The 26,827-nt window shown below is 37.8% G+C and overlaps 1 long non-coding RNA gene and 1 pseudogene across 1 annotated transcript; both read right to left on the bottom strand.

Moving 5' to 3' along the window:
* The window catches only part of LOC139888322 (G-type lectin S-receptor-like serine/threonine-protein kinase CES101), a 69,191-nt pseudogene that overhangs the window by 17,636 nt on the left and 24,728 nt on the right, over nt 1–26,827 (bottom strand).
* Nucleotides 539–2,432, bottom strand: LOC139894398 (uncharacterized). The gene is made up of 3 exons (XR_011774970.1): nt 2,241–2,432; nt 1,550–1,604; nt 539–709 (listed from the first exon to the last, which is right to left on the bottom strand). It is a non-coding gene; the product is annotated as an uncharacterized lncRNA (long non-coding RNA).

Genomic DNA, 26,827 nt, shown 5'->3' with positions numbered 1-26,827 from the left:
TGATATACACAAACATAACCAAAATTCTACGCTGTACAAACACACGCGAGAATTATTATCACAACACAACAACATATTAATAATATCCGCATTACTAATATAAACGTTAGTCAACCTATAGCCAAGGCACTAACCAAACCCATTCCGACCCGTAATCCTACAAGTCCCGCAACAAATTAAGCACACACAAAAGTCTAAGTCTAGGCACCTATCTCAAGTCACCTAAATCCCTTAGACCATGCTCTGATACCACTTGTAACAACCCAAACCATAACCGACCAAACACGACGAAATTTCAAACAAAAAAAAATTTTCTGGTGCAGGCCATCTGCGCGGCGCGCCAGGTGGCCGCGCGGCGCGCCAAACCACCTGGACAGCCCGCTGTCCCCGGAAGTCAATTTAATGAAAATGTTTGACTAGTTCCCGACACATTTAGCTAAAACGCTTTTAACCATGACTTCATATATGAAAAACTAGCACGTTTAATTAATAAAATTGAGTTTACGAAGCGGGGCCCACATTGACCCAAATTACCCCTTAAGTACCAAAATACAATTTTCGACCATAAGACTTTTAATACAAAACAAAGCCGAGCATGGCGATTGGGGACACGCTACCCAATCCTAATAAATCCAAAAGCAAGCCTTCTACGCAAACTATGCAAGTCCTCTAATCCTCGCGCTTACCCGAGCCACCATCCGCATGCAATCTATAAAAAGAGTCAACAACGAGAGGGTAAGCTAATGCTTAGTGAATGATAATATACTACATACATATATATGTATAAAATGGACACGCCACAAAATAACAAATACCGCATACCGAGGCATCCATATAAGGCACTACACTAAGCATACCGTACGATCTCTAAGCAACGAGCTAAAGATACAATAACAATATAAGTTCACCAACGACGATGTGAACAACGCCAAATAGCTACACCCGGAGGGTTAGCTACAACACAACAATACATTAATATATAATAATATAAACGAACAAGGTTAACACCTTAACCCAATACCGAGAACCAAATACCACAATGAAGATTGGCCGAACTACACGAGCCTTAGTAATCCGAAACCACACGAGATTACTATCTTCACAACATCGAGGTTGGCCGAACTACACGAGCCTTAGTAATCCGAAACCACACGAGATTACTACCTCAATAAGATGACCGAACTACACGAGTCACCATGAATCCGAACTACACGAGATTCATTCGATAAGATGACCGAAACTACACGCGTCATCGTGAATCCGAAACCACACGCGATTCACTTCTCCAACTCAAACCCACGGTCACGGGATTATATAATCCACCACATCGGGGCCACAACATCCAAATCACAATCACGTGTGATAATGTACACACGAACGTGTACTTCGCCAAAGATGGTCAACCAAAACGCACAACCGTGCCAATTGGACTTATACAAAAGTCCATCAAGTCCACCTACACGTGAAGTGAGCTCTATAGCCGAGATTCACTTCACCCGACCCGCACCCATCCTACACATACATATGTACATAGGATAATATCACTCACCTTGAAGTCTTGAAGAAAGCTTCCAAGTAATCCGCAACTCGCCAATGGAAAATACCTATTCCATTATCACAATTACAACAATACACTTAGAGTGGATTTACAAATCAACCCAATTCGTAAGTGCAATTTCGACCCAAATGCACTTCCAAGCACAAACCGTGCCCAAACTAACCAATAGTCACTAACACAAGTGAGAATGGTCCTAATATGCCAATTAAACCCGAACTCAAGTGTTAAACACGTGTCATACCCATTTTGACCCTTAAACCCTAATTTTGACCCATAAAGGTCAAAATCTCATTCTTTGCAAGTTTTGACACCAAAACACATTTAACTCGGTTTTATACTTCAACTTAATCCATTTTAAGTTTATAAACTTCATTAAATCGCCAATTGGGTCATAATCACCACGAAACCCTAATTTGACCCAAAGTCAAAGTTAGTCAACCAAATAACCCTAAATGGGTTCCAATACTTCCATAATCACTAACTTAAGTGATTTAACTAAATTTCAAGTTCTAAACATGGCCAAATAGTTCACCAACCCGAAATCCGCCAACAATTAACAACAAACCCGATTACTAGCTTCACTAAACCCATTTCATCACATAAAAGGGTTTTACAACCAATTAACTCAAAACCCTAACTTGAATATCAAATTAGATAATTGAAATTCGGAGTTTGAGCTTACCAATACTATCACCGTGTAGCCGAGAACGAAAGGAACAACTTTAAAACCCGAGACTTTGCACGATTCGAGCTTCTTCCTCACCAAAACCTCCAATCTCTCTCTAAACTCTTACTCTCTCTCTAAAAATGGATGAAGATGATGAGTGGATGTGAATGGGATCCAAAACTGATCCAAACTAGCTCATAAGCCTCACAAATCCGGCCTCAAGTGAAATTACCCATTTGCCCTTCATTTAAGCCAATTAAAAACAAGGGATTCTGTCAGCAGCAAACGGCGCGGCGCGCCGAATCCCCGCGCGGCGCGCGACCTAACTGAAACAGATTCTTTTGCATTTTAAACTTTATATAAATAATCCGCGAAACCCAATCTCGAACGTCTTAATACACAAACAAGCAAGATAAATATTCGGGTCTTACAACGATCCCCTGTAATTAATCAGAACTTTTTCGTTGCACTTCAACACTTTAACTGGATCGAATTAATTTGAAAACAGAAGGAACCATCGACCCCTGTCATGAACACTTTTATGCAATACTTCGACTTTGAGCGAAATTTGAAAAAGTAATAATGCAGTCTTATGAGGAATCCGATAGTGATTGTATATGCAAAGTTTTGTCCCTCAATTCGTAATATCGAATCTCAATTTGTGAGTCAAACTTTAGTTACCCAATCCGTTCATGGAGAAATTCGTTTTTGTTTTGAAATTTCAGATCAAATTGATGCTTGATAACGTTTTTAGGATCAAATTAGGAACTTTTTCATGTTATGATTACAGCCTGAAACCTCATAAAATTTCGAACACGATTTTTAGTTTCTATCAGAGTCGACAGATTCATTTACAGCTTTTTATTTTTATTTTTTTTATTAATACTCTTCAATTATTAGTCATTTTCCGTATAAAGATTAAATCCTAAAATAAATTTCTAAATTCGTTGTTGCTGTTCTATATTAAAACCTAAAACTAAGATTGTGAAGAAGTTGATTTGGTTCCTGGGACGAATTAATGAGTTGGAGAAGATGAAATCGAAGCAGATATATAAAAGATATAAATACGAGAATAAATCAGATAAACATAATTGGTGCCACGGTCGAGGATGTTGGTTTGTGAGCGAAAGGTCTCGGGTTCGAGCCCGGTCTTGGGCAATCTTTTTATAAAAAGGTTTAAAGAGGGTATAACTTCTTATTTCATTTTTTTTATTATTATTATTAATATTATATTATTATTAGTAATTATATTATTATTGTTGTTATTATTATAATCATAACCATAATATAAAAGATATATAAATGATAAAATATTAAGATAAAATTTAAGCAAGATTACATTTAATGATTATGAATAATATATGTATGATTAAGATTAGATTAAGATTATAAATACATATGATATTATCATTAGTTGTAAGATGATGATTATTAGTATTAATATTATTAGTATTAATATTATTATTATTAATTATTATTATTATTATTATTATTATTATTATTATTATTATTATAAGTATCATTATTATTAAAAATGATTATTTTCATTTTGTTATTGGTATTAACATTATTAATAAAATTATTAATATTAGTAGTAAATCAACATTTTTAAACTATCATTTTAACAAATAAATATTTTGTACATTAAATATATTTATCACATAGGTATAATAATATTATATAAAATTGTGTTTTAATTGATACAATATTATAACGTTAATTGAATTATATATCGAATCAGTATTATAACATATTATAAGTATTAATTAAATATATATAAGAATATTAATCTTAATACATAGCATAATAAATAATCTTGTTCAATTACGATTATGTGTTAATATATATACTTGATATAGGTTCGTGAATCCGAGGCCAACCCTACACTTATTCAATGATGTTATATGTATTTTTGCTACAAAATACATTAGGTGAGTATATAGTCCCTTTTAAACTTTAAATATTTTTGGGCTGAGAATACATGCGCTATTTTTATAAATGATTTACGTTATGAACACAAGTGACTAAAATTACGTTCTACATGGGTTTGAATCAAAAATCCCCTAGCTTGGTAACTTTAACTATTGGTTTATGAACTGGTAGGCGCGAATCCTAAAGATAGATCTATCGGGTTTTACACCCCCACCCAGATGTTGTTCTAGTCACTACTAAACTAGAAGAACGGGTGTTTAGTACTTCGAGGTTAACGGAACGCACTTGATTCGGTGCACATATTATTATAACTCAGGGGTACACACTCTTGTTAAGGCTAGTTACCGGGTGCCCACTGCTTGGAATGCTTTCCATACACTTGCGAGTGTATTATGTTTATGAATATGAAATCTTGTGGTCCATAGTTATAACGCTGTTAGCATCAAACCTATATATCTCACCAACTTTATGTTGACCTTTAAAAATATGTTATTCTCAGGTACAAATTAAGTCTTCCGCTGTGCAATAGCTCATACTAAGGACCTTACTTGGAGTCGATCAGCGCAATGGAACCAACTGTTGAAGACTCCGTCCGGGAGGATTAGTTTGGGTTACTACACAAACTCTTTTATCATTCTCATTATAATATCCTAATGGTAAAGTCATATAAAAACATTCATCAAGATCACCATATAAGAAAGCATTATTAATATCAAGCTGAAATAAATCCCAATCATTTTGAACAGCAATATTAATCATGCATCTCACAGTAGCCATTTTCACAACTGGTGAAAAAGTCTCATCAAAATATATTCCTTCTCTCTGATTATAGACTTTGGCAACTAGCCTGGCTTTGAACCTATCAACTTCACCATTTGATTTATATTTTATTTTATATACCCATTTACACCCTATAGGTTTTCTACCTTCAGGTAATTCAGTTAAATCCCAAGTATCATTTTTAAATAAAGCTTCCATTTCAGTGTTCATAGCATCTATCCAATGTTTGGACTTACAAGCCTCCCAATAAGTTGTAGGCTCAACCATCTTATTCAGATTAGTAGAGAAACAATAAACATCTTTAGATAAGTTTGAATAATTGACAAACTTGTTGATATTATACTTCACTTTACTATTAAGAACAAAATCAGTGTATTTCTTTGGCATGGAAGTGTTCCTTTGAGATCTTCTAATAGAGGGTTGAAAAGAATAAGTTGGTGCTTCTTGATTTTGTAAAATATTGCCCTCAGGGTTAGTGTTATCATCACTAAGTGTTGCTGTAGGACTTGGTAACCTGGCATTCACATCTGATTCGTCTGAACTAGATGAATCATTTGTGTCATCAACAGGCATTGAGTCACTACTACCTTCACTTTGATGTTCATTATATTCCCCTTCATCATTGGGACTTTGAGTATTTTGATTGTCTTTGTTTATTTCTTCAAAAAAATTGATTTGACTCAAACATTTTTCAAACTGCATACCCTCTTTTTTGATTTTAAAAGAAAAAATGGTTTCATAAAATTTAACATATCTTGACACAAAAAAACTTTTACTTTCTAAACTATACAACTTATACCCCTTCTTAACAGAAGAATAACCAAGAAACACACACTTTTCAGATCTTTCAGCAAACTTATCTGAATTATTTAAAATAGTTGAGAAAGCAAGACAACCAAACACCCTTAAATGGGAAAGATTAGGAACTCTATTATATATAATCTCAAAGGGACATTTTCCATTTAGCAAAGATGTAGGGGTCCTGTTAATCAAATACACATCAGTTAGAATATATTCATCCCAAAACTTAAGAGGAATCCCCCTTGAAACATAAGAGCTCTTGCAACATTCAGCAAGTGTCTATGTTTCCTTTCAACTAACCCATCCCGTTGAGGAGTGTAGGCACAAGATGTTTAGTGAACAATACCATTACTTAAAACAAAATCATTAACCTTTGAATTTACAAATTTTGTACCATTATCAGACCTGAAGCATTTGATTGTCCTTTTAAATTGATTTTTGAACAATTGAAATAGATTTTCCAAACACTCAAATACTTCTTCTTTAGATTTAAGTATACCCATATAGCTCTTGTAAAATCATCAACAATGGTTAAAAAATATTTAAAACCTTTATGACTTAAAACTTTATATGGTCCCCAAACATCAAGATGCACTAACTCTCCTAACTCAGTAGTTTTATGATTACTATTAGCAAAAGATTCTCTAGTCTGTTTAGCTTTATCACATATATCACAAGGTTTATTAAAATCTTGTTTGTTTAGGTTTAAACTATGTTTTAGACACATTAAAGCTTGCTCAGCTGGATAACCCAGTCTGCAATGCCAAAGACCAACAGAATGCTTATCAACTTTAGTTATGTTGGAACTACCAACAATACCTTTTTCATTTTCAGTAAGAAAATATAAACCACCACATTGACTACCAGTCACAAGGGTCTTCTTGAACACCAAGTCCTGGATATAACAAACAACATTATCAAAACCAACAAACAAGTTGTTATCCCTGACCAAACAATGAACAGATAAAAGACTCACACGATAATCTAGAACAACCAAAACATCGTTTAGAATAATGTCATTTGAAATTTTAAGGTTACCAATTTTACTAACTTTAGCTTTGGTCCCATTGGGATGTGAAACAGTTAAATTAAAATCACTCACATCAGTGTGTGAAATAAAATTATTAATAGAATTTGTCATGTGTTGGTTAGCTCCAGAATCAATGATCCACCCATAATGAATACTCTCAATATTATCACTAATCATATTGTTTTTATAAAAAATATCAAATTGAGAGTTGAAAAACACATTATAATTCTCAAAATTACCTGCCATATTAGAAACACCAGGTTTAACTCCACCCTTATCATCCAAAAGACTCAATAATCTCATTATCTGCTCATTACTTAAAGAAATAGGAGTAGAAGAGCTACTCCCTGGGGAATCATTATTAGCTTTACTTGCATTACCCTTAAAATTGTTATTAGATCCAAAACCCTTTTTCCTGAGATTGTTTGGGTAACCTACTACTTCAAAACATTTATCAATAGTATGATTAGTCATACCACATTTTGTACATTTAAGATTTCCAGACCTAGTAGGATACCCTATAACTTCAAAACACTTGTCAATGGTATGATTTGTTCTGCCACACTTGGTACATTTTAACTCTTTGAATTGTTGATTAGCACTGGGTTTAAATGTGTTAGTGTAGAAAGCAGATGACTCAGTATTCTTTTTACCACTTATATTAGATTTTCTATGTGATTCTTCTCTAGAAATAATTGAGAAAGCAGTGTTCACTGAGGGCAGTGGATCTCTGGTAAGAATATTACTTTTGATAGGTTGGTAAATATCATCTAAACCCATTAAAAATTGCATGAGTTTTATTAAACTGGTGTGATCTTTAAAAGCTTTGGATGAAGTAAGGTCACAACAAGGAAGTTGTACCATAGTATCATATTGTTTCCATAAAGAATTTAAATTGTGATAGTAATTTGAAACAGAACTACCACCTTGTGTGATTGAATTCAATTTTTGATATAGATTGAAAATAACAGACCCATCAATTTTATCATAGATTTCTTTTAGCTCTTTCTAAACATCAGAAGCAATTTTAGAATAAATTTGACCATTGTAAAGTTCATCAGTCATAGAACCTAAAATCCAAGATAAAACCACAGCATTACATCTATCCCACTGGACTCCAAGTACCTCATTATCTCCACTTCTTTTTAAAGTACCATTTATGAAACTCATTTTATTTTTTGTTTGTAAAGCAAGTTTCATTGCACAAGACCAAGATTTATAATTTTCAGTCCCTTTAAGTTTAACAGTAATTAAAGGTGTGCTACTTATATCACTTGGATGAAGATAAAGAGGATCTCCAAAGTCCAGTTTACTAATCTGAGTAGAACTACTACCAGAATCATCATCATCTTTTGCCATGAGTAAAACAGATATGAAACAAAACAATAACATCAATACAGAAAATAATAAACACAAAAAATAGCAATTCTTTGATGATCAACCAAAGCTTGATCAGGTTTCCATTGATTTCAACGAATCAAGGTCAAGAGTTGGGCTATGGTGATCAATCGAAGAATTAACAAACTTCAAATAAACAGTAATAAAGACAAATAAGAGAGAATCAAAAAAACTCCCCTAGATCTTTATCAATTGCAGCGGAAGAAAACAAGATAACAGCGAAGAAGAACACCGATAACAAATTAGGTTTTTGAAAACCCTAGATTAACCAGATCAGCAAAAAACGCCCAAAATATCCTTCGAAGAACAAACCCTAGATCGTAGAATGTCTGAACACCGAATAATATCAGACGAATCGCTCTGATACCATGTTAAAAAAGATGAAATCGAATCTACACAATCAGTATACAAGATCGTATACTTTGAATAAACCAGAAACAATTTACTTAATCAACCACTTTAACAATAATCAACGATTACAATACTTTGTTCATCAACTAGATGAACATAAACCACAAATCCAAACTAAGGATCAAAAAATACAGAGAATTTTAGAGTGTGTGTGTTTTAGAATGAATACAATGAATAATTCACCAAACCCTAATCTGATGCCTATATCAACCACTAACACCGACACTAAACACACTTTTAAAAAAGACATTCAGGTTCCTGTATATTTTAAAGAAAAAAGGAATTGACAGATTTAGTCCCTGAAGTAATAAAACTAAACCCAACTATGTCTCGTCGTTGTATAAGTATAATTTCACCCCCATACTAAGTATGTTAGCTACTTTTAACTTATACTCGATCCATAAAGGGTTTAGCTCTTCATAATCTTCATGTGTAACTTGATCTTCATGGTCTTCACCCCTTCTATACTTGATCCAGAAAACCTGCACAACTAATCATACACTAAGTAACATGCAAATTAGATTGATAATTTCAACATCTCTCTTTCGCCTCTCGTGCTCTACAATAAGTATATCAATAAGTACTTAACAAGATTAGAAATTAATACAACTATAACATAACCCCAAGGGGTAGCCTACTAGTGCGTATGTACATGCACTACAAGAAAAATGGTCATTTGTGACCATTATTTAGTGATGACTTATTATTTTGTCACGAATGGTCAATGACCATTTTTTGGCCACGAACGGTCAATGCGAGTGACTATTTTTTTGACACTAATTGTAGTGACCATCATATCATAGGTTGGTCACTATAGTGACCATTTTAGTATTTTGGTCTCTAATAAAGTTTTATGACGAACCTATAATGACAATAAGTGGCCAACTTATTTTGGTCACTAATTTGAATTAGTGACCACTTATGTATTATGTATAGGTAGTGACCAAATAATCTTCGTTACTAAGGCCGTTTTTTTCTTGTAGTGATGGGAATCTATAAAGGAGACCCAAGTTCAACCCTATGGACTACACTTTGGTGTCTTGACTTTGAGAGGAAAAAAAAACATACGCTCATTTTGATCTTTATAGTTATATATATACCTTCTCTTTTACGCTTTCTCATATTTATAAACCACAAAAGCCCCAAACAAATTATAACCAGAGAAATAACAACACCAATAACTATCCATGCCCATTTCATACTTTTTCCCTTCTCGTTTTCTGCATATCAGACTTGTTTAGATTCAAAACTACAGCAAAACTTAATTGGATATAAACATATAGTAGTGAGACCACCCCCTATCGTTAGTTACCCGTCCGTTACCCGCACATTACCCGTCGTTACCCGTAACTAACCATAGGCACGGGCCCATTACCCGCTTTAGTTACCCGCATTCACCATGGATTTAACGGAAGTTTTAAGTTTAGTTATAGGAATTGTGGGTCCAGTGGCTTTTTATTGTTGGACTTGATGCTTTATTGCTTGTACGTTGTATATTAAGAGGAGTATTGTTTTAGCCATTATAGGGAGTGTTTAATTATGAGTTAGTTATAGGATATTGGTGTTGATGTGGCGCTGATGTGGAAGATTAAGATGATGAATAGTTTAGTTACGATAGGGAGTGGCCTAACTAGTTGTTGAACCCTCGCTTCGCGCCGGAGGTTCGGTTTTCAATGTATTTTATTGCGTTTAGTTTGAAAAATTATTTCGTGGTTAAAGAATGATGTCGTTGAAGCGCAACTCGAGTCGAACTAAAAGGTTTAACCCGTGAAAGATTTAAATGTTATTTTAAATTAACAATATATGTCCATTTTAGCTATGTAATTATCGACTTTTAAAAATTTAACGCAAAATCAACGTGTATGAAAAGTACCCCAATTTTTTAGCATTTTTTAAAAAGCGTCCGTTTTGCGTATAATTAGTGACATTGTGTTCCTAAAATTATTTCGAGTTTAACGATGGTGTCGGAAAAAATTAACTCGTTGCGAGCGAGAAGATATGATCCGTTGAATATTTGGGTGAAGTTTATTTAAGATTTTTTTATGAAAATAGTTATTTGACACTTTACCCCCTGTTTGGGGGGTCGATTTGAATATTTGGAAAAAGTGTGGGGGTCTTTGTTGGTGTAGTGAAATTTAATTAGAATTTAAAAAAAAAGTGAAATGACGAAAATACTGCTAGTTACTATTCACCATTTTTGTCTAGTAGATAATATAGTAACATAGTAATAGTAATAGTAATACCTGTACTTAGATTGATTGGCATTTGGTTGATTACATACTTTAGCGTAGAGTTGTCACGTGGAATAATCAAAAAGTTATTACTCTTTCCGATCCAAATAAAACAACCAGTTTCATTGGTAGTACTGCTATTAAACCCCACACATCTACAATCACTCCAGCACTTAATGAAGCAATCACTAATGCTTAAACTCGAGTTATCATCGGTAATAATTTTCGTCAATACAGGATCAAAATCTCCATTCTTTTCACTAAAACTGTCAACGTCTCTCCTACATTGAGGCAAATTAGACTGTTGTACACATCCATTACTTGAATTGTACCCATAACAAAACTCAGGGGTCCATACAGTAGAATTATCACTATCTCTTTTTTTTTTTTAGAGGCAAACTCACACACCCACTTAAATCTAACTCGAATATATACACCACGAATTGTCCTAAGCAGGACTCGAACCCTCAACCTCAAGGTTGTAAGGGTGACCTCGATACCGCCAAGCCATTGGCTCTTTGGTAATTATCACTATCTCTAATTTGTCCTTTTGGTGTCAAAATCCACATAGGTAAATCAGAATTAGTACCTTGGTAACTAATATAACGCTCTTCATTTCTGTAAACAGAAGTGAGATTATAACGTGATTGGTTACCAGACGCGTTTAATGCAAACATATTTTGAAATGCTTGAGTATTCAAATTGCCACTAGTCCAGTACGGTTCGCCTCTTCTTCGAATCAATAATCTCTGAGACACTTCTTCATTGGCCTTGTAACAACCCCAACCCGTTTAACCAAAAACGGAGCACACATTTTTTTATATTATTTATAAGATAAGTCCCATTAAATATCCACTTTACATAAACCATTTCAAATAGTTATCCAAGTACAATTTATCACAATAACACGTTAAACATTTTATCTCGACTCTTGGTTTACAAATAACACCATACATCCTTACGAGAATGTATTTCACATACAAAGTTTGACTCGACACAACGAAACGATGTGACCTCGAAACATTTACACAACACCACGGTTAAGACACAATAGCCCAACCCGATACCAAGAGCATAATCCCGAGGATCTACCAAATCCCCAATCCACGTCCAATATCCAATAGCTACCCCATCGAGCCCAAGTGCTCCTACGCAACTAGTCTAACAACTAGCTAGCTTCATAACACAATACCTGTAAAAAGATAAACAACGAGAGGGTAAGCTAAAGCTTAGTGAGTAGAATAAATATATACATGCATATACAACTTACCTACTCGTAACCACGACATCACATAAATACATATAATCACATACCCTTTCGTATCAATAGCTAGTATCGTCAAATCGTACAACTAGCAACCTCATAAGCAATCAATAGCTAGTATCGTCAAATCGTACAACTAGCAACCTCATTAGCATAATAATCATAATAATAATGAAATGCTAAACATCAACAAATATAAACCATGGTTAACCAATTCTTCGCAAGGGAATGACTTCGCGAAACAAGTCATCGATGTTCATAACAACCGTTAGCGCCCAAACACGGCTATGGTATGCTAACCCCCGAGGTGTTTCAAAAACGGCTATGGCATTACCCCCAAGTGTTCCAAAAACGGCTATGGCATCACTTGATCAATGTGTGAGTAAAACACGGCTATTACTCACAATCATGTGCCCAAACACGGCTATGTGTAACAATTTATACGGGCAACAACGTGGGAGTAAAACACGGCTATTACTCACCACCATATGCACAAACACGGCTATGTGCATAATTATCAATTGGACAAAACGGCTATGTCCCACAACTATGGTTACAAAACGGCTATGTGATACCATTAATACGGGCACATAAATCATATACGTACATACATAGATTTTCCACTCACCTCGAGATGCCCGCACAAGTCATAATGTAAAATCGTCTCCAAACGCAACTGAGCAAGCTTTTACCTATAATACGCATATAGATATACACACAATCAACATACATTATCTACAAGAGAATTCGACGACAAAGACCTTAACCAAGGGTTTGTACCTACTTCCACAATCCGCCCATTTAGACACCTAAAGTGGACTTCACCAATTACCACTACGGATGTTAATTCCGACCCATTCAAACAAGTACAATTTAACCTAAATTATACTTGACTCCAATTAAACCAATCTAGGTCTTAACAAAATTACTTATCATCCAATTAATCCAAAATTAAAGTCATTACCAAATTTGACCCATCTAAGTCAACCCTTTTTGACATAAGTCCCAAAAACATCTTTAATCACTAACGGCTAGTGATTAACTTTCTAAATTACCATTTAACACTTGAATCAAATACTTATATACTCGATCCTTCAATTCTTGACTCAAAACTTAGTTTGACAACAATTTGAGGTTAACACCCATTTTGACCAACTAACATGTTCTTTAAGAACACCTAAACACTAACACACTATGATCTTAGTGATTTAACACCCAAACCATGAAAAATACTTTCAAATTCGTCATCAAACCCTAACCCACCAATAACGGGTCAAAACCCATCTACTAACCACAACAAACCCATTTCACAACCATTAAAGGGTTTCTAACAAAATCAAGCTCAAACCCTAAATTGAATATCAAAATCAAATAATGAATTTCGGAGTTAGAACTTACCACTATTATCAAAATGTAGCCGTGAACGAGATGAACAACTTTAATTCTCGCGACTTGACCCGATTCACTCATCTTCTTCCCCAAACCAAGCTCTCTCTCTCTCTTAAACTCTCTCTCTCTCTAAACTTGAAGATGAGAGTGTTTTTGTGTGTAAAAGAGGATAAGATAAGCTCCAAGCTCTCTCTCTCCAAACCTTCCACATGTGAATTTACCAAAACACCCCCAAAAGATTCCATTAAAATGACTAAAATTGTCATTACAGCGACATTTCGCGACACCAGGACGCGATACCCATTTTTTAAACGCGATAAAAGAACAGAAGTTGGGTTTCAGAACCCGTCGCGTTTCAGTAGCACCCATCGCGTATCGCGATGAAACAGAACGCGATGAACCCCTTTGGGACGCGACAGATTTCCAGTAGGTGCCCCAAACTCAAGTTTCTACCACATAAACTATAAACAATCGATCATGGTTACAGTATTAAACATACAAGGGATTAATTACGCACCTTAAATCACACATGGGGAAAACGGGATGTTACAACTCTCCCCCACTTAAATTAGATCACGTCCTCGTGATCCGCACTAACACTAGAAGTTAAGCACTTCTCCCTCGAACACTTCCGCTTCCAACGCGGAGTCACGCAAGTAGTAAACGCATCCGAATTCTCGCTTCGTGCTCTAATGCATCATATTACGACGATATCGGGTAATCAACCCTCGAGTTTAAACAACTGCAACCGTTTGCTCCTACGCCGAGTATCCAAACTCGTACCATACACTCCACAATCGTCTTAAAAGTAGATCAATTCACCGACGACCATCGTCGTCGTGCCTTTCAATCCTACGAAACACAACCAAGCCCGACATCCATAACATCTTCCGTGAATTCTAAGATCTCACCACACGCTAATAATCACTAGCGTGCACTACCGCAACAAGCGATATCTCATACACTCAACGTCCAGAATTTCCATTTAGGAAAATACGAAAAACACCACATATCCCTTCAAGTTCTCGCTACAACTCGCAACAAGCTACATTCGTAATTGTATCACCCAATGTAATCTACTAAATCCACTACGTCGTGAACCATGTCTTGCATTAATCCAAGTCGAGAAGGATTTATGCTTCCTTAAAACTCCGTACTCCATTGGTTCATAAACGTACTACTCAACCGGTCATTCATGAATACTTTCTGGACCAAGAACCAACTTCCTCCGGCTCCACACCGGGTCATTCCTTCAACGAAGAATTTTTTCAAAATCCTAAAATAATCACTTTAGAAGCTACACTTTCCCATCGATCGATCCGCACACGACTATACGTCACTGGATTAATCCAGGACGACAATAATACACCACGAGTTAGACGAAACACCAACACATCGTCATAGGATTTCTCCTCTGAACCATACAATACGGCTTCCTAGTACTAGCATAGAAGCTACTTGTATACTAAAATCCCTTCAGCCGCGAATCATCATCCAAAAATTTCCGCAATTCGCCACACGACTCACAAAATAGTCATCAAATCCGGGTGAACCTTCCTACCTAGACCGTCCGTTAAGGATGGCCTCGACATTTCAATGCAACCTACGGGTCACATCACTAGGGTACACACTCTCGCAACCAAACAACATCCGCGTGTCTCTACGTGAGATAATCAATACCGACACTTCCGCCCCACAATTGTCTGTAAGGTGGAATAATCCACTTGACAATTTCCACGATCACGTTTCCCGACAGGGAAAAATACATCAACCACCACAAAATCTAACTCGTACTTACTCAATAGTACTATTCGAGTTTCATCGCAACCCAGATTTTTCATTATGAGAGAACCTACAACAACAACTTCTTTCTCTCACCTCCGTGATCTCCAACTTCACACTTGGTCTCATGCCGCACATTGGTACTACACGATCACCTTACATAAGAAATCTCACACTTCACTTGATCTAACACCACCAGAGCATCCTCATACGACAGCAAAAACTGCCCCACTTAGGATTTAGCTCCATATTCTAACCGCCAAAATGATAATCACGCGGAATTAAAATTTCAATTTACACATTACCATTCTCATCGTTGGTTATATACTCCAAATCACCGTAAATTCACCTTATGCTCTTAGAACCGTCATACACAATCACTAGAGATGCCATACACGCGCCAACATCGCACCTTTGTACCACAATTAACAACTAACAGCCCTTCATCATTCGCAATGCGAACTCCACCCAAAATCCTATGTACGCCTCTAAGCCTAGGCATACGCTACTCCGCTTAACCAGTCGTGCTTTCAGTCGAGATCACCCGACCTTCCACATAACGAAACCTTATCGACAATTACTCACTCTCATGGAGAAGAGTGACCAATCTGACACAATAATCGCATCGACCGCAATATCAATACCTCATCATAACTTTCGGACTAACCGTCCATTAACTCCATCACCGGCTCACCGGTAATCTTCACCCGTCTATCACTTAAGAGTAATAAGATGCGCTCACCCGTCACTTCACAAGAAGTATTTACCGCCATGCTCTTAAACTTCAACTCTCGCCACCGTCGAATTACTATCACCCGTCGATCACGATTACAATCTCTGCTGCTTCCAAGGGTATCTCACGGGCACCCTAAGCACAAAAAGATCACCAACACTAGAGTTGAACATTACACCAGCAGGTATAAGAAGGCACCTGACACAGTGTCATGCAACTCCCACCGCAACTTATCCAGATTTAAAAACTCAATCTTTGGGTTCCCTACACCCGATGCCACCAATCTCTCCATAATAATGACCTGAAGTCATACTTCCCGAAAAACCTTACGGTTTATTGTCTTATTAAAAGTTTCTACCGGTCACACACTACCCGTAATTTCCACAAGGCCAAACGAAACAGCCTAACGAAAGCTTCTATCTAACGCTAAGAGGTGCTTGGAACACTGAGTCTTACACCCTCCCAAATATCGACACAACCGCTACAACAAGGGATATTCCGTTAGGAATGTTACCCTATAATTCATATCACACTAACGAGACCATTTTCATACGGATCTCATTCCCATGTGTTTAATGACCCGAAGACTCCCCGATTCGCAAATTCCAAGACGACTCATAATTAGAATCCTTACGCGATTCTCTAACTACACACTCTACGGAGTGTAAACAAATTCTACAATCATTAGACTTGCTATGTCCCATTACGGGATTTAAGTCTTCGTCGCCCGCACACTCACTAATCGGTCATCCTAGCTACGATGAGTAGCTACAACGAATAACAATCTCAAATAATGCGCCCACTACTTAGGGTGACTAAGTACGCGCCGAACTCGTGAGTTGGATCACTCACTTAACTAACCGAAACCACCGTAACACCTTCCCGACTCACAAAGAACCCGATGTGACAACAAGCACATCACCCGAGACCACTATATCCTAGGAACCAATAACAGATTCCTAATTCATCCCGAATCTACCCCAACCATGCCACGTTTCCTCCGCTCGGTACTCGTCATGTCATGCTTGGTGCCAAGATACACTTTCGTAATAATGGTGATCAGTCACTATTACAAATGTGTACCTTAACATTTTCACATGGTCACGCAAAGTACTTTACCCGGACTGACGCAACATTCACACAAGATAATACGCGATAACTCCTAGTACCCGAATGACCAAAGTCCTTACCGCGAACTTGATCACTCAAAACCGCCAAATATTCGAATCTTTCCAATAGATTCGTCTCTAGGACACCGCACCAATAGATACGTGTATATATATACACCTATATACAATATAACAATAAACGTACACAAGTACCCCGCAACAACAAGTCAACCAACAACCTAGGTGGCTATCACTAAAATAACGTAAAAGTTCGCCTACTTACATTAGGCACTCGCTATCAAAGGCACTAATTTACACGCAAAATAAGGCCCTACATAATCACACTTTGGACAAACACAAGTCCTAGTTAGTCACCTACTCTAAGGCACTAACAAATCTCAATCCGAACCGTATTCCTACAAGTCCCGCAAATAGCACACCACTGTCAATAAGTCTAAGACTAGGCACCTATTCCAAGGTCACCTAATTCCCTTAGACTATGCTCTGATACCACTTGTAACAACCCCAACCCGTTTCCCCAAAAACGGAGCACACATTTTTTTCTTTTTTATTTATAAGATAGGTCCCATTAAATATCCACTTTACATAAACCATTTCAAATAGTTATCCAAGTACAATTTATCACAATAACACGTTAAACATTTTATCTCGACTCTTGGTTTACAAATAACACCATACATCCTTACGAGAATGTATTTCACATACAAAGTTTGACTCGATACAACGAAACGATGTGACCTCGAAACATTTACACAACACCACGGTTAAGACACAATAGCCCAACCCGATACCAAGAGCATAATCCCGAGGATCTACCAAATCCCCAATCCACGTCCAATATCCAATCGCTACCCCATCGAGCCCAAGTGCTCCTACGCAACTAGTCTAACAACTAGCTAGCTTCATAACACAATACCTGTAAAAAGGTAAACAACGAGAGGGTAAGCTAAAGCTTAGTGAGTAGAATAAATATATACATGCATATACAACTTACCTACTCGTAACCACGACATCACATAAATACATATAATCACATACCCTTTCGTATCAATAGCTAGTATAGTCAAATCGTACAACTAGCAACCTCATAAGCAATCAATAGCTAGTATCGTCAAATCGTACAACTAGCAACCTCATTAGCATAATAATCATAATAACAATGAAATGCTAAACATCAACAAATATAAACCATGGTTAACCAATTCTTTGCAAGGGAATGACTTCGCGAAACAAGTCATCGATGTTCATAATAACCATTAGCGCTCAAACACGGCTATGGTATGCTAACCCCGAGGTGTTCCAAAAACGGCTATGGCATCACCCCCAAGTGTTCCAAAAATGGCTATGGCATCACTTGATCAATGTGTGAGTAAAACACGGCTATTACTCAGAATCATGTGCACAAACATGGCTATGTGCAACAATTTATACGGGCAACAACGTGGGAGTAAAACACGGCTATTACTCACCACCATATGCACAAACACGGCTATGTGCATAATTATCAATTGGACAAAATGGCTACGTCCCACAACTATGGTCACAAAAACGGCTATGTAACACCATTAATATGGGCACATAAATCATATACGTACATACATAGATTTTCCACTCACCTCGAGATGCCCGTACGAGTCATAATGTAAAATCGTCTCCAAACGCAACTGAGCAAGCTTTTACCTATAATACGCATATAGATATATACACAATCAACATACATTCTCTACAAAAGAATTTGACGACAAAGAACTTAACCAAGGGTTTGTACCTACTTCCACAATCCGCCCATTTAGATACCTAAAGTGGACTTCACCAATTACCACTACGGGTGGTAATTCTGACCATTCAAACAAGTACAATTTAACCTAAATTATACTTGACGCCAATTAAACCAATCTAGGTCTTAACAAAATTGCTTATCATTCAATTAATCCAAAATTAAAGTCATTACTAAATTTGACCCATCTAAGTCAACTCTTTTTGACATAAGTCCCAAAAACATCTTTAATCACTAACGGCTAGTGATTAACTTTCCAAAATACCATTTAACACTTGAATCAAACACTTATATACTCGATCCTTCAATTCTTGACTCAAAACTTAGTTTGACAACAATTTGAGGTTAACACCCATTTTGACTAACTAACATGTTCTTTAAGAACACCTAAACACTAACACACTATGATCTTAGTGATTTAACACTCAAACCATGAAAAATACTTCCAAATTTGTCATCAAACCCTAACCCACCAATAACGGGTCAAAACCCATCTACTAACCACAATAAACCCATTTCACAACCATTAAAGGGTTTCTAACAAAATCAAGCTCAAACCCTAAATTGAATATCAAAATCAAATAATGAATTTCGGAGTTAGAACTTACCACTACTATCAAAATGTAGCCGTGAACGAGATGAACAACTTTAATTCTCTCGACTTGACCCGATTCACTCATCTTCTTCCCCAAACCAAGCTCTCTCTCTCTTAAACTCTCCCTCTCTCTAAACTTGAAGATGAGATAGTTTTTGTGTGTAAAAGAGGATAAGATAAGCTCCAATCAGCTTTTAGGCTCTCCAAACCGTCCACATATGAATTTACCAAAACACCCCCAAAAGATTCCATTAAAATGACTAAAATTGTCATTACAGCGACATTTGTCGCGTTTTGCGACACTTTGTCACGTTTCGCGACACCAGGACGCGATACCCATTTTTTAAACGCGATAAAAGAACAGAAGTTGGGTTTCAGAACCCGTCGCGTTTTAGTAGCACCCATTGCGTATCGCAATGAAACAGAACGCGATGAACCCCCTTGGGACGCGACAGATTTCCAGTAGGTGCCCCAAACTCAAGTTTCTACCACATAAACTATAAACAATCGATCATGATTACAGTATTAAACATACACGGGATTAATTACGCACCTTAAATCACACATGGGGAAAACGGGATGTTACAGGCCTCCCAGCTTAACATAAATGCTCCTGAATTTGGGATTTTATCACTCAACCAAGAAGTTAGCTTCCAATTCTGTCCTGATATTAAGTTATACCCAAGCTTCATACCCAGTAAAAGTACATGGTGATCAAAACTCTACCACAAAACATTTTTATCTATTTCGTCAATCAACCAAAAATTACCATTGTCTTCGAGAGTTGCAGTCACATTGGGGCTCGAACCTGTTAACAAATGATATAATGTTTATTGATTGATTGCATACGTACATAACATAATGCCATATATATAGGCAAATAACCCTAATTAAGCTAATTGGGCTGAGCCCATACAATACAGATAATATAGGTTATGGGCTAAATATCTAATCTAACATTCCCCCGCAGTTTGAGCGGGAGTACTCCGGACGCTCAAGCTGGATCTGAACTCGTCAAATAGTGCATATGGGAGTCCTTTGGTGAAGATGTCTGCAAACTGGTATCTGGATGGAACATGTAAGACCCGTACCTGTCCCTGAGCAACTAGATCACGAACAAAGTGAATATCAATCTCAATGTGCTTGGTTCGCTGATGTTGAACCGGATTAGTAGAGAGGTAGACAGAGCTGACATTATCATAGTAAACCACGGTAGCAGAAGTAAGAGGACAATGAATCTTGCGCAAAAGATTACGAATCCAACAAGTCTCGGCAACGGCATTGGCAACTCCCCGATATTCCACCTCTGCACTGGAACGAGAAGGCGTGGGTTGCCTCTTAGAAGACCATGATAGTAGATTGTTGCTGAGGAAAACACAATAGCCGGAGGTGGATCGTCTAGTGGTGGGACAGCCTGCCCAGTCAGCGTCATAATAAGCAACCAATGTGGTTAGAGAAGATGCATATAGCTGTAGACCAAGGTCAGCGGTACCCTGAATGTAACGAATGATCTACTTGAGAGCGTGCATGTGTTGCTCTCGAGGGTCATGCATGAAGAGACATATCTGCTGAACAGCGTAAGAGATGTCTGGTCGAGTAAATGTAATATACTGTAGTGCGCCTGCGAGACTGCGGTAGAGAGTGGGGTCCTTAACAGGGGGACCATGACTAGTAAGTTTGGCACCCGGTTCGACCGGGGTCCTGCAAGGATGACATGAGGGCATACCAGCCCGCTCAATGATCTCGGAGGAGTATTGTTTCTGGGTGAGGAACATTCCAGATGCAGTACGAGTAGCATGAATGCCAAGGAAGTAATTTAGCGGGCCTAACTCAGTCATAGCAAATTCCTTATGTAAGGAAGCAATAATCCGTTGGACTAAGCCTGTAGAGGAGGCAGTCAACACAATATCATCAACATATAATAACAGGTATGCTATTTCCAAACCCTGGCGATAGATAAAAAGAGAAGTGTCACATCGGCTCTGGTGAAAGCCAATCCACTGAGCATAACTTGCAAACTGCTGAAACCATGCACGGGGGGCCTGCTTAAGGCCATATAAAGATTTCTGCAAAAGGCAGACATGATCCGGGTACCGAGGATGTCGAAACCCTGGTGGCTGGTGTATATAGACAGTCTCTGAAAGCTGTCCTTGAAGAAAGGCATTCTTGGCATCTAGCTGATGAACTGGCCAGTGTCGAGATACCGCCAAACTGAGTACAGTGCGTATCGATGCCGGTTTAACAACCGGGCTAAAGGTCTCATCACAATCAATGCCAACCTGTTGGCTTCGACCGTTAGTAACGAGTCGAGCCTTATACCTGCTCAAATTACCATCTGCATTAAACTTGTTCTTAAATAACCACATGGAGAGAACTATGTTCGTGTCCGATGGTCGAGGCACAAGTGTCCAAGTACTGTTGTTAATTAAAGCATTATATTCATCAGTCATAGCTTGTTTCTAATTAGGGTCGTGAAGGGCCTCAGGATAAGTACGAGGAACGGGAGAAATGACACTGGTGTGAAGCTTAAGACATTGCACAGGTTTTGTGGTTCCATCGCGAGTACGGGTGATCATGGGGTGAGTGGAGGTGGAGGAAGATGTAGGTTCAGTAGGAGGAGGCTGTGTCTCCGAGGTTGGCGTAGGTTCATTGACGGTAGCCTCAGTAGGAGGAGGCTGTGTCTCTGGGGACGGATTAGAGGTGGAAGAGAGATGAAATGAACGGGAAAACAAATTTGATGGAGGATCCAGAAAGTCATATGATGGTGGCTAAGTGGAAGTCATGGAGCCAAATGGGAAAGAAGACTCATCAAAAGTGACGTGTCGGGATAAGATGATTCTGTTGGTGGTAAGGTCAAGACATTAGTAACCTTGATGGTTAGAGGGGTACCCAAGGAAGATGCAGGGAGTAGAACGTGGAGCGAGTTTGTGAGGAGTATGGAGGTGAGGAAAGCATAGGCATCCGAAGACAAGAAGTGTGGTATAGTTTGGTTTTTGTTTGTAGAGACGGAAGTGCGGGATATCGTGATTGATGGCGGAGGAGGGAAGAATGTTAAGTAGGTAAGCTTCCATGTTGAGTGCTTCCACCCAGTAAGTAGGTGGAAGATGAGCTTGAAAGAGGAGCGTGCGGATGAGATTGTTAATGGTGCGGAGCATGCATTCAGATTTTCCGTTTTGCTGAGAGGTGTATGGGCAGGAGAATCGAAATTGAATACCATTAGTTTGAAGAAGGTGATGGAATGCAATGTTATCGAATTCACCCCCATTATCACATTGAAAAGATTTGTTTTCTTTGTTAAATTAAGTGCGGACAAATTGGCGAAATTGTATGAATGTGGTAAGTGCATCAGATTTATTGCGTAACGGAAAAACCCAAACGTAATGCGAAAAATGATCCAGAAATATAATATAATATTTTAAACCACTAAGACTAGGAATAGGAGATGTCCATAAATCCGAATGGATAATATCAATGGTAGCATTAACATGAGAACTAGAAACAGAAAAAGGGAGTCGCACGTGTTTGCCAAGCTGACAGGCATGGCAAAGAACGGGGGATGACGATGTATTACAAATGATATCTTTATTAGAAAGGAGTCTTCGAAAAACATCATGTCCGGGATGTCCGATATGTTGATGCCATGTAACCGAACTGGTGAGAAGAACCTGCTGAGAAGAGTGAGAGGTGGGTGATGTAAGTGGGTAGAGATCCCCGGTGTTATCACATCGAAGAATTAGATGACGTGTCAGATAATCTTTAACAGAAAAACTGAAAGGATCAAATTCAATAGAGACAAGATTATCACGGGTGAATTTGTAAGACCCAAATATTTATTGTACATAATGTATTTATGGTATACGATGCGTGTATGAAGTGTACGAGACATGTACGTGTTGCTTGCTCGAATGTCGAAGAAAACTGGATGTTATTTGGAGTCACAAGGTGTGTACATACCTTTTCGACCCCAAATAAAGTTTGAGTTAATATTTCAAAACCTTACAATTAGAAAGGAAATCTTATTATGTTTCCAACGATATTTGATTCATCGAAAACGGAGCTACGGTCAAAAAGTTATGGCCAAAACAAGTTGCTGAAAACTGACCTGAAGGTTGGAGCGGCGCTCCGATCACGTCTGATGCAATTTTCAGCATTTTTAAAGGGTTAAATGAGGGTTACTTTGGTCCTTTCACTTGTGGACGGATTTGTGGCACTTAGAGCAGTTTTAGATCCACTTTTGGATCATTTTGACATCCACACATCTCTCTCATCTTATCTTAGAGAGAGAGGGAGATTCTAGAGAGAGATTTGGAGCTTTGATGAAGATGAAGCTTAAATCGATCAAATGTGCGAGTGATAAAGTTGTTCCTTTCGTTCTCGGCTACGTTTTGATTGTTAGGGTAAATTCTAAATCCGAATTTCATTGTTAAGATTATTGTTTGAGTTAGGGTTTGTGTTAGTTAGTGTTATAAACCCATTTTATTGTGAAATTTGGGGGGTTTTGGGTAAGATTCAAGTAAGTAAGCCTAAATGGGTGACTTAGGGTTTCGAGTGATGAAATTATGAGTTTGGGTCTTGCGTGTGTTGGTTAAACGTTAGAACACTTGTGTTGACTTGGTTTTTGAGTGTAAACCCTAATTTAGGTCAAAACGGGTCAAATGGGTATTTTGGGACAAGTAAGCTTGATTCGGTGTTAAATTAAGTTTTAAGTCAAGTTTTGGTAAATCAAGTAGGTAAATACTTGATTTAAGTGTTAGTGGTTGTCTTGGAAATATAATCACTATTCGTTAGTAATTTTGGGACGTTTTATGACTTTGGTCAAAATGGGTAATTTGAATTGGGTCAAACTTGAGGATGACACTAATTTAGATTAAATGGATGTTAAATGCTTTTGTTAAGTGTTAAATGATGTTTTTGGACGTAATTACTCGCGAGAAGTAATTTTGGGTTAAAAATGATATTTTAAGATTTTAGTCAAACGTGGTCAACCGTTTTATGGGTCAATATTGCACGTGTTGAGGTTTTGGTGTAATTGGCGTTTGAAATGATTACTACCTAAGTAGTAATTTAGCATTAAGACCTAGGTTTGGTCTAATAGGTGTAAAGTATGATTTGAGTTAAATCGTACTTTGTTGTGTTGGTTTGAATTACCACCCGAAGTGGTAATTGGTTTGAGTCCATTAGTAGATTAAATGGGCGGGTTTTGGTGAGCAAGGTGTGATCTCTCGGCTAAGGGATGTTTGTGTCGAGTTCTCTTTTAGAGAATGGCTATTTATGTGTATATTATACCTATGTGTGATATAGGTGGTTACTTGCTCGGATTTGAGGACGAAGATCATGATGTACATGACTTGTGCGGGCATTCCGAGGTGAGTGGAATAATTATATGTGTAGGTATATAATGTATCTATTTGTTGTAGCGTGAGATGTGAAGTGTCGAGGTGCTAAGACACCACGCTTTACATGACGAGTGAAGCATCGAGGTGTTAAGATGCCACTCGAGGTGAAGCATCGAGGTGTTAAGATGCCACCTAGGAGTGAAATGTCGAGGTGTTAAGACGCCACTCCAAAATAAAGGGTGAAGTGTCGAGGTGTTAAGACGCCACCCGAGGGTGAAGTATCGAGGTGTTAAGATGCCACCCGGAGGTTAGTGATACGAGATGCTAAGTACACTAATGGATGTTGTGAACTCCGATGGCCTTTTGCGGGTGCCATTCCCTTGTACGATTGGTTAACCATGGTTATTGTGTTGTAGTGTAGCATATTATATTGTTCGGGTTATATATATATGCTATTGTTGTGCTAGCTTGTGATATTAAAGGTTATAGCTTTGTACTTGTGATGATAAGCTAATTGTGTTGCTAGCATGTATGCGGTTTGTAAGTAAGTGTTTACAAGTAGGTATATTATATATGTATGTGTATAATTATTGCATTCACTAAGCGTTAGCTTACCCTTTCGTTGTTTACATTTTTATAGATTTGCGTGGAGGATGGCTCGGGTAAGTGTGCGGGACTAGTGGACTTGCGTAGTTTGCTTTAGAAGACGTGATGTTGGATTTGATTAGGATTGGGTAGCGTATTCCCAATCGCCATGCTCGGTCTATGTTTTGTATTAAACTAAAATGGGTCGAAATGGTCACTTTGTCGTAATTTGGGTCGATGTGGGCCTGGTGCTGTAAAACTCGATTTTATTGTGGGAAACTCTTAGTTTTACTTATATTGACGTGTTATGATAAATTGTTTCATTTAAAAGTGTTGCGGAACTTGTTTTACGAACAAGCATAAAAAGAAAGTGGACAGGCCACTTTGGAGCGGCGCGCCCCTATTTGGAGCGGCGCTCCATATGCCTGAAACTGGACTGATTTTAAAAAAAACAAAATTTAAGCGTTGTCGATTGGATAACCGGTTGGGATGTTACAAGTGGTATCAGAGCATGGTCTAAGGGAATTAGGTGACCTTGGAATAGGTGCCTAGTCTTAAACTTATTGATAGTAGTGCGTTAATTGCGGGACTTATAGGATTACGGGTCGGATTGAGATTTGTTAGTGCCTTAGAGTAGGTGACTAACTAGGACTTGTGCTTGTCCAATGTGGAATTTTGTGGGGCCCTATTTCATGTGTAAATTAGTACCTTAGATCGCTAGTGCCTAATGTAAGTAGGCAAACTTGGACGTTGTTTTAGTGATAGTCACCTAGGTTGTAGGTTGACTTGTTGTTGTGGTATACTTGTGTACGTTTATTATTATTGTATATTGGTGTATATATACAGGTATCTTTTGGTGCGGTGTCCAAGGGACGAATCTATTGGAGAGGTTCGCATGTTTGGCGGTTTGAGTGATCAAGTTCACGGTAAGGACTTGGGTCATTCGGGTACTAGGAGTTATCGCGTGTTATTTTGTGTGAATGTTGCGTCAGTCCGGGAAAGTACTTTGCATGACCATGTGGAAATGGTAAGGTACGCATTTGTAATAGTGACTGATTACCATTATTACGAAAGTGTATTTTGACACCAAGCATGACATGACAAGTACCGAACGGAGGAAACGTGGCATGGTTGGGGTAGAACGGGACGTATTAGGAATCTTTTATTGGTTCCTAGGATATAGTGGTCTCGAGTGATGTGCTTGTTGTCACTTCGAGTTCTTTACGAGTCAGGAAGTGTTACGCTGGATTCGGTTAGCTAAGGTGAGTGAGCAACTCACGAGTTTGGCGCGTGCTTAGTCACCCTAAGTAGTGGATGTACTGTTGAGAATGTTATTGGTTTTAGTTACCTATCATAACTAGGATGACCGATTTACGTGTGCGTGTGTGTGGCGAAGACTTGAATTCCGTAATGGAATGCAATAAGTCT

The sequence above is a fragment of the Rutidosis leptorrhynchoides genome, chromosome 2 (assembly GCF_046630445.1).
Source record: "Rutidosis leptorrhynchoides isolate AG116_Rl617_1_P2 chromosome 2, CSIRO_AGI_Rlap_v1, whole genome shotgun sequence".
NCBI lineage: Eukaryota > Viridiplantae > Streptophyta > Magnoliopsida > Asterales > Asteraceae > Rutidosis > Rutidosis leptorrhynchoides.
The sequence above is the reverse complement of the archived record's forward strand: the minus strand, read 5'-3'. Positions and strand labels throughout refer to the sequence as shown.